Source organism: Ictalurus punctatus, unplaced genomic scaffold (genome assembly GCF_001660625.3).
Source record: "Ictalurus punctatus breed USDA103 unplaced genomic scaffold, Coco_2.0 Super-Scaffold_100, whole genome shotgun sequence".
In the NCBI taxonomy this organism is placed as follows: Eukaryota; Metazoa; Chordata; class Actinopteri; order Siluriformes; family Ictaluridae; genus Ictalurus; species Ictalurus punctatus.
The window spans coordinates 498,730-512,687 of NW_026521086.1; positions in this window are offsets into that span (position 1 = coordinate 498,730).

Below are 13,958 nucleotides of genomic sequence, written 5' to 3' on the forward strand. Positions count from 1 at the left end.
AGATACACACACACACACACACACACACACACACTGGAGATACACACACACACACACACACACACACACACTGGAGATACACACACACACACACACACACACACACACTGGAGATACACACACACACACACACACACTGGAGATACACACACACACACACTGGAGATACACACACACACACACACACACACACACTGGAGATACACACACACACACACACACACACACACACACACACTGGAGATACACACACACACACACACACACACACACACACTGTACACTGGAGATACACACACACACACACACACACTGTACACTGGAGATACACACACACACACACACACTGTACACTGGAGATACACACACACACACACACACACACACACACACACACACACACACTGGAGATACACACACACACACACACACACACACACTGGAGATACACACACACACACACACACACACACACTGGAGATACACACACACACACACACACACACACTGGAGATACACACACACACACACACACACACACTGGAGATACACACACACACACACACACACACACTGGAGATACACACACACACACACACACACTGGAGATACACACACACACACACACACACACACACACACTGGAGATACACACACACACACACACACACACACACACACTGGAGATACACACACACACACACACACACACACACTGGAGATACACACACACACACACACACACACACACACTGGAGATACACACACACACACACACACACACACACACTGGAGATACACACACACACACACACACACACACACACACACACACACTGGAGATACACACACACACACACACACACACACACACACTGGAGATACACACACACACACACACACACACACACACACACACACACTGGAGATACACACACACACACACACACACACACACACACACACACTGGAGATACACACACACACACACACACACACACACACACACTGGAGATACACACACACACACACACACACACACACACACACTGGAGATACACACACACACACACACACACACACACACACACTGGAGATACACACACACACACACACACACACACACACACACTGGAGATACACACACACACACACACACACACACACTGGAGATACACACACACACACACACACTGTACACTGGAGATACACACACACACACACTGTACACTGGAGATACACACACACACACACACACTGTACACTGGAGATACACACACACACACACACACACACACACTGGAGATACACACACACACACACACACACACACACTGGAGATACACACACACACACACACTGGAGATACACACACACACACACACACACACACACACACACACACACACACACACTGGAGATACACACACACACACACACACTGTACACTGGAGATACACACACACACACACACACACACACACACACACACACACACACACACACACACACTGGAGATACACACACACACACACACACACACACTGGAGATACACACACACACACACACACACACACACTGGAGATACACACACACACACACACACACACACACTGGAGATACACACACACACACACACACACACACACTGGAGATACACACACACACACACACACACACACACTGGAGATACACACACACACACACACACACACACACTGGAGATACACACACACACACACACACACACTGGAGATACACACACACACACACACACACACACTGGAGATACACACACACACACACACACACACACTGGAGATACACACACACACACACACACACACACTGGAGATACACACACACACACACACACACACACACACTGGAGATACACACACACACACACACACACACACACACTGGAGATACACACACACACACACACACACACACACACACACACACTGGAGATACACACACACACACACACACACACACACACACACACACACACTGGAGATACACACACACACACACACACACACACACACACACTGGAGATACACACACACACACTGGAGATACACACACACACACACACACACACACACACACACACACACACTGGAGATACACACACACACACACACACACACACACACACACTGGAGATACACACACACACACTGGAGATACACACACACACACACACACACACACACACACACACACACACTGGAGATACACACACACACACACACACACACACACACACACTGGAGATACACACACACACACTGGAGATACACACACACACACACACACACACACACACACACACTGGAGATACACACACACACACTGGAGATACACACACACACACACACACACACACACACACACACTGGAGATACACACACACACACACACACACACACACACACACACACACACACACTGGAGATACACACACACACACACACACACACACACACACACTGGAGATACACACACACACACACACACACACACACTGGAGATACACACACACACACACACACACTGTACACTGGAGATACACACACACACACACACACTGTACACTGGAGATACACACACACACACACACACTGTACACTGGAGATACACACACACACACACACACTGTACACTGGAGATACACACACACACACACACACTGTACACTGGAGATACACACACACACACACACACACACACACTGTACACTGGAGATACACACACACACACACACACACACACACACACACACACTGTACACTGGAGATACACACACACACACACACACACACACACACACACTGTACACTGGAGATACACACACACACACACACACACACACACACACACTGTACACTGGAGATACACACACACACACACACACACACACACACACTGTACACTGGAGATACACACACACACACACACACACTGTACACTGGAGATACACACACACACACACACACACACACACACACACACTGTACACTGGAGATACACACACACACACACACACACTGTACACTGGAGATACACACACACACACACACACTGTACACTGGAGATACACACACACACACACACACACTGTACACTGGAGATACACACACACACACACACACTGTACACTGGAGATACACACACACACACACACACACTGTACACTGGAGATACACACACACACACACACACACACTGTACACTGGAGATACACACACACACACTGTACACTGGAGATACACACACACACACACACACACTGTACACTGGAGATACACACACACACACACACACACTGTACACTGGAGATACACACACACACACACACACACACACACACTGTACACTGGAGATACACACACACACACACACACACACACACACACTGTACACTGGAGATACACACACACACACACACACGTACACTGGAGATACACACACACACACACACACACACACACTGGAGATACACACACACACACACACACACACACACACTGGAGATACACACACACACACACACACACACACACACTGGAGATACACACACACACACACACACACACTGGAGATACACACACACACACACACACACACACTGGAGATACACACACACACACACACACACACACACACTGGAGATACACACACACACACACACACACTGGAGATACACACACACACACACACACACACACACACACACTGTACACTGGAGATACACACACACACACACACACACACACACACTGTACACTGGAGATACACACACACACACACACACACACACTGTACACTGGAGATACACACACACACACACACTGTACACTGGAGATACACACACACACACACACACACTGTACACTGGAGATACACACACACACACACTGTACACTGGAGATACACACACACACACACACACACACACACTGTACACTGGAGATACACACACTGTACACTGGAGATACACACACTGTACACTGGAGATACACACACTGTACACTGGAGATACACACACTGTACACTGGAGATACACACACACACACACACACACACACACACACTGTACACTGGAGATACACACACACACACACACTGTACACTGGAGATACACACACACACACACACACACACACACTGTACACTGGAGATACACACACACACACACACACACACACACACACTGTACACTGGAGATACACACACACACACACACACACTGTACACTGGAGATACACACACACACACACACTGTACACTGGAGATACACACACACACACACACACACTGTACACTGGAGATACACACACACACACACACACACACTGTACACTGGAGATACACACACACACACACACACACTGTACACTGGAGATACACACACTGTACACTGGAGATACACACACTGTACACTGGAGATACACACACTGTACACTGGAGATACACACACTGTACACTGGAGATACACACACTGTACACTGGAGATACACACACACACACACACACACACACACACACACTGTACACTGGAGATACACACACACACACACACTGTACACTGGAGATACACACACACACACACACACACTGTACACTGGAGATACACACACACACACACACACACTGTACACTGGAGATACACACACTGTACACTGGAGATACACACACTGTACACTGGAGATACACACACTGTACACTGGAGATACACACACTGTACACTGGAGATACACACACTGTACACTGGAGATACACACACACACACACACACACACACACACACACACACTGTACACTGGAGATACACACACACACACACACACACTGTACACTGGAGATACACACACACACACACACACACTGTACACTGGAGATACACACACACACACACACACACACACACACACACTGTACACTGGAGATACACACACACACACACACACACACACACACTGTACACTGGAGATACACACACACACACACACACACACACACACTGTACACTGGAGATACACACACACACACACACACACACACACACTGTACACTGGAGATACACACACACACACACACACACACACACACTGTACACTGGAGATACACACACACACACACACACACACACACACACTGTACACTGGAGATACACACACACACACACACACACACACACACACACACTGTACACTGGACATACACACACACACACACACACACACACACTGTACACTGGACATACACACACACACACACACACACACACTGTACACTGGAGATACACACACACACACACACACACTGTACACTGGAGATACACACACACACACACACACACACACACACACACTGTACACTGGAGATACACACACACACACACACACACACACACACTGTACACTGGAGATACACACACACACACACACACACACACACACTGTACACTGGAGATACACACACACACACACACACACACACACACTGTACACTGGAGATACACACACACACACACACACACACACACACTGTACACTGGAGATACACACACACACACACACACACACACACACACTGTACACTGGAGATACACACACACACACACACACACACACACACACACACTGTACACTGGACATACACACACACACACACACACACACACACTGTACACTGGACATACACACACACACACACACACACACACACACACACTGTAAACTGGACATACACACACACACACACACACACACACACTGTACACTGGAGATACACACACACACACACACACACACACACTGTACACTGGAGATACACACACACACACACACACACACACACTGTACACTGGAGATACACACACACACACACACACACACACACTGTACACTGGAGATACACACACACACACACACACACACACACACACTGTACACTGGAGATACACACACACACACACACACACACACACTGTACACTGGAGATACACACACACACACACACACACACACACTGTACACTGGAGATACACACACACACACACACACACACACACTGTACACTGGAGATACACACACACACACACACACACACACTGTACACTGGAGATACACACACACACACACACACACACACTGTACACTGGAGATACACACACACACACACACACACACACACACACACACACACACACTGTACACTGGAGATACACACACACACACACTGTACACTGGAGATACACACACACACACACACACACACACACACACTGTACACTGGAGATACACACACACACACACACACACTGTACACTGGAGATACACACACACACACACACACACACACACACTGTACACTGGAGATACACACACACACACACACACACACACACTGTACACTGGAGATACACACACACACACACACACACACACACTGTACACTGGAGATACACACACACACACACACACACACACACACACACACACTGTACACTGGAGATACACACACACACACACACACACACACACACACACACACACTGTACACTGGAGATACACACACACACACACACACACACACACACACACACACTGTACACTGGAGATACACACACACACACACACACACACACACACTGTACACTGGAGATACACACACACACACACACACACACACACTGTACACTGGAGATACACACACACACACACACACACACACACACACACACACTGTACACTGGAGATACACACACACACACACACACACACACACACACACTGTACACTGGAGATACACACACACACACACACACACTGTACACTGGAGATACACACACACACACACACACACACACTGTACACTGGAGATACACACACACACACACTGTACACTGGAGATACACACACACACACACACACACACACTGTACACTGGAGATACACACACACACACACACACACACACACACACACACACTGTACACTGGAGATACACACACACACACACACACACACACACACACACACACACACTGTACACTGGAGATACACACACACACACACACACACACACACACTGTACACTGGAGATACACACACACACACACACACACACACACACACACACACACTGTACACTGGAGATACACACACACACACACACACACACACACACACACACACTGTACACTGGAGATACACACACACACACACACACACACACACACACACACACTGTACACTGGAGATACACACACACACACACACACACACACACACACACACACTGTACACTGGAGATACACACACACACACACACACACACACACACACACACACTGTACACTGGAGATACACACACACACACACACACACACACACACACACACACTGTACACTGGAGATACACACACACACACACACACACACACACACACACACACTGTACACTGGAGATACACACACACACACACACACACACACACACACACACACTGTACACTGGAGATACACACACACACACACACACACACACACACACACACACACTGTACACTGGAGATACACACACACACACACACACACACACACACACACACACTGTACACTGGAGATACACACACACACACACACACACACACACACACACACTGTACACTGGAGATACACACACACACACACACACACACACACACACACACACTGTACACTGGAGATACACACACACACACACACACACACACACACACACACACTGTACACTGGAGATACACACACACACACACACACACACACACACACACACACTGTACACTGGAGATACACACACACACACACACACACACACACACACTGTACACTGGAGATACACACACACACACACACACACACACACACACACACTGTACACTGGAGATACACACACACACACACACACACACACACACACACTGTACACTGGAGATACACACACACACACACACACACACACTGTACACTGGAGAGACACACACACACACACACACACACACACACACTGTACACTGGAGACACACACACACACTGTACACTGGAGATACACACACACACACACACTGTACACTGGAGATACACACACACACTGTACACTGGAGATACACACACACACACACTGTACACTGGAGATACACACACACACACACACACTGTACACTGGAGATACACACACACACACACACTGTACACTGGAGATACACACACACACACACACTGTACACTGGAGATACACACACACACACACACTGTACACTGGAGATACACACACACACACACACACACACACACACACACTGTACACTGGAGATACACACACACACACACACACACACACTGTACACTGGAGACACACACACACACACACACACACACTGTACACTGGAGATACACACACACACACACACACACTGTACACTGGAGATACACACACACACACACACACACACACACACACACTGTACACTGGAGATACACACACACACACACACACACACACACACACACTGTACACTGGAGATACACACACACACACACACTGTACACTGGAGATACACACACACACACACACACACTGTACACTGGAGATACACACACACACACACACACACACACTGTACACTGGAGATACACACACACACACACACACACTGTACACTGGAGATACACACACACACACACACACACACACACTGTACACTGGAGATACACACACACACACACACTGTACACTGGAGACACACACACACACACACACACACACTGTACACTGGAGATACACACACACACACACACACACACACTGTACACTGGAGATACACACACACACACACACACTGTACACTGGAGACACACACACACACACACACACACACACTGTACACTGGAGATACACACACACACACACACACTGTACACTGGAGATACACACACACACACACACTGTACACTGGAGATACACACACACACACACACACTGTACACTGGAGATACACACACACACACACACTGTACACTGGAGATACACACACACACACACACACACTGTACACTGGAGATACACACACACACACACACACTGTACACTGGAGATACACACACACACACACACACACTGTACACTGGAGATACACACACACACACACACACTGTACACTGGAGATACACACACACACACACACACACTGTACACTGGAGATACACACACACACACACACACACACACACACTGTACACTGGAGATACACACACACACACACACACACACACACACAGTACACTGGAGATACACACACACACACACACACAGTACACTGGAGATACACACACACACACACACACACAGTACACTGGAGATACACACACACACACACACACACACACACACTGTACACTGGAGATACACACACACACACACACACACACACACACACTGTACACGGGAGATACACACACACACACACACACACACTGTACACTGGAGATACACACACACACACACACACACACTGTACACTGGAGATACACACACACACACACACACACACACTGTACACTGGAGACACACACACACACACACACACTGTACACTGGAGATACACACACACACACACACACACACACACTGTACACTGGAGATACACACACACACACACTGTACACTGGAGATACACACACACACACACTGTACACTGGAGATACACACACACACACACTGTACACTGGAGATACACACACACACACACTGTACACTGGAGATACACACACACACACTGTACACTGGAGATACACACACACACACACACACTGTACACTGGAGACACACACACACTGTACACTGGAGATACACACACACACACACACTGTACACTGGAGATACACACACACACACACACTGTACACTGGAGATACACACACACACACACTGTACACTGGAGATACACACACACACACACTGTACACTGGAGATACACACACACACACACACACTGTACACTGGAGATACACACACACACACACACACTGTACACTGGAGATACACACACACACACACACACACACACACTGTACACTGGAGATACACACACACACACACACACTGTACACTGGAGATACACACACACACACACACACTGTACACTGGAGATACACACACACACACACACTGTACACTGGAGATATACACACACACACACACTGTACACTGGAGATACACACACACACACACACACACTGTACACTGGAGATACACACACACACACACACTGTACACTGGAGATACACACACACACACACACTGTACACTGGAGATACACACACACACACTGTACACTGGAGATACACACACACACACTGTACACTGGAGATACACACACACACACTGTACACTGGAGATACACACACACACACTGTACACTGGAGATACACACACACACACTGTACACTGGAGATACACACACACACACTGTACACTGGAGATACACACACACACACTGTACACTGGAGATACACACACACACACTGTACACTGGAGATACACACACACACACTGTACACTGGAGATACACACACACACACTGTACACTGGAGATACACACACACACACTGTACACTGGAGATACACACACACACACTGTACACTGGAGATACACACACACACACTGTACACTGGAGATACACACACACACACTGTACACTGGAGATACACACACACACACTGTACACTGGAGATACACACACACACACTGTACACTGGAGATACACACACACACACTGTACACTGGAGATACACACACACACACTGTACACTGGAGATACACACACACACACACACACACACACACTGTACACTGGAGATACACACACACACACACACACACACACACTGTACACTGGAGATACACACACACACACACACTGTACACTGGAGATACACACACACACACACACTGTACACTGGAGATACACACACACACACACACACACACACTGTACACTGGAGATACACACACACACACACACACACACTGTACACTGGAGATACACACACACACACTGTACACTGGAGATACACACACACACACTGTACACTGGAGATACACACACACACACTGTACACTGGAGATACACACACACACACTGTACACTGGAGATACACACACACACACTGTACACTGGAGATACACACACACACACTGTACACTGGAGATACACACACACACACTGTACACTGGAGATACACACACACACACTGTACACTGGAGATACACACACACACACACACACACACACTGTACACTGGAGATACACACACACACACACACACACACACTGTACACTGGAGATACACACACACACACACACACACACACACTGTACACTGGAGATACACACACACACACACACACACACACACTGTACACTGGAGATACACACACACACACACTGTACACTGGAGATACACACACACACACACTGTACACTGGAGATACACACACACACACACTGTACACTGGAGATACACACACACACACACTGTACACTGGAGATACACACACACACACTGTACACTGGAGATACACACACACACACTGTACACTGGAGATACACACACACACACTGTACACTGGAGACACACACACACTGTACACTGGAGACACACACACACACTGTACACTGGAGATACACACACACACACACTGTACACTGGAGATACACACACACACACACTGTACACTGGAGATACACACACACACACACTGTACACTGGAGATACACACACACACACTGTACACTGGAGACACACACACACTGTACACTGGAGACACACACACACACTGTACACTGGAGATACACACACACACACACACTGTACACTGGAGATACACACACACACTGTACACTGGAGATACACACACACACACACTGTACACTGGAGATACACACACACACACACACACTGTACACTGGAGATACACACACACACACACACACACACACTGTACACTGGAGATACACACACACACACACACACACACACACTGTACACTGGAGATACACACACACACACACACACACACACACTGTACACTGGAGATACACACACACACACACACACACACACACTGTACACTGGAGATACACACACACACACACTGTACACTGGAGATACACACACACACACACTGTACACTGGAGATACACACACACACACACTGTACACTGGAGATACACACACACACACACTGTACACTGGAGATACACACACACACACACTGTACACTGGAGATACACACACACACACTGTACACTGGAGATACACACACACACACTGTACACTGGAGACACACACACACTGTACACTGGAGACACACACACACACTGTACACTGGAGATACACACACACACACACTGTACACTGGAGATACACACACACACACACTGTACACTGGAGATACACACACACACACACTGTACACTGGAGATACACACACACACACACTGTACACTGGAGATACACACACACACACTGTACACTGGAGACACACACACACTGTACACTGGAGACACACACACACACTGTACACTGGAGATACACACACACACACACACTGTACACTGGAGATACACACACACACTGTACACTGGAGATACACACACACACACACACACTGTACACTGGAGATACACACACACACACACACTGTACACTGGAGATACACACACACACACACACTGTACACTGGAGATACACACACACACACACACTGTACACTGGAGATACACACACACACACACACACTGTACACTGGAGATACACACACACACACACACACTGTACACTGGAGATACACACACACACACACACACTGTACACTGGAGATACACACACACACACACACTGTACACTGGAGATATACACACACACACACACTGTACACTGGAGATACACACACACACACACACACACACTGTACACTGGAGATACACACACACACACACACACTGTACACTGGAGATACACACACACACACACACACTGTACACTGGAGATACACACACACACACACACACTGTACACTGGAGATACACACACACACACACACTGTACACTGGAGATACACACACACACACTGTACACTGGAGATACACACACACACACTGTACACTGGAGATACACACACACACACTGTACACTGGAGATACACACACACACACTGTACACTGGAGATACACACACACACACTGTACACTGGAGATACACACACACACACTGTACACTGGAGATACACACACACACACTGTACACTGGAGATACACACACACACACTGTACACTGGAGATACACACACACACACTGTACACTGGAGATACACACACACACACACACACACACACACACACTGTACACTGGAGATACACACACACACACACACACACACACACACACTGTACACTGGAGATATACACACACACACACACTGTACACTGGAGATACACACACACACACACACACTGTACACTGGAGATACACACACACACACACACACTGTACACTGGAGATACACACACACACACACACACTGTACACTGGAGATACACACACACACACACACTGTACACTGGAGATACACACACACACACTGTACACTGGAGATACACACACACACACTGTACACTGGAGATACACACACACACACTGTACACTGGAGATACACACACACACACTGTACACTGGAGATACACACACACACACTGTACACTGGAGATACACACACACACACTGTACACTGGAGATACACACACACACACTGTACACTGGAGATACACACACACACACTGTACACTGGAGATACACACACACACACTGTACACTGGAGATACACACACACACA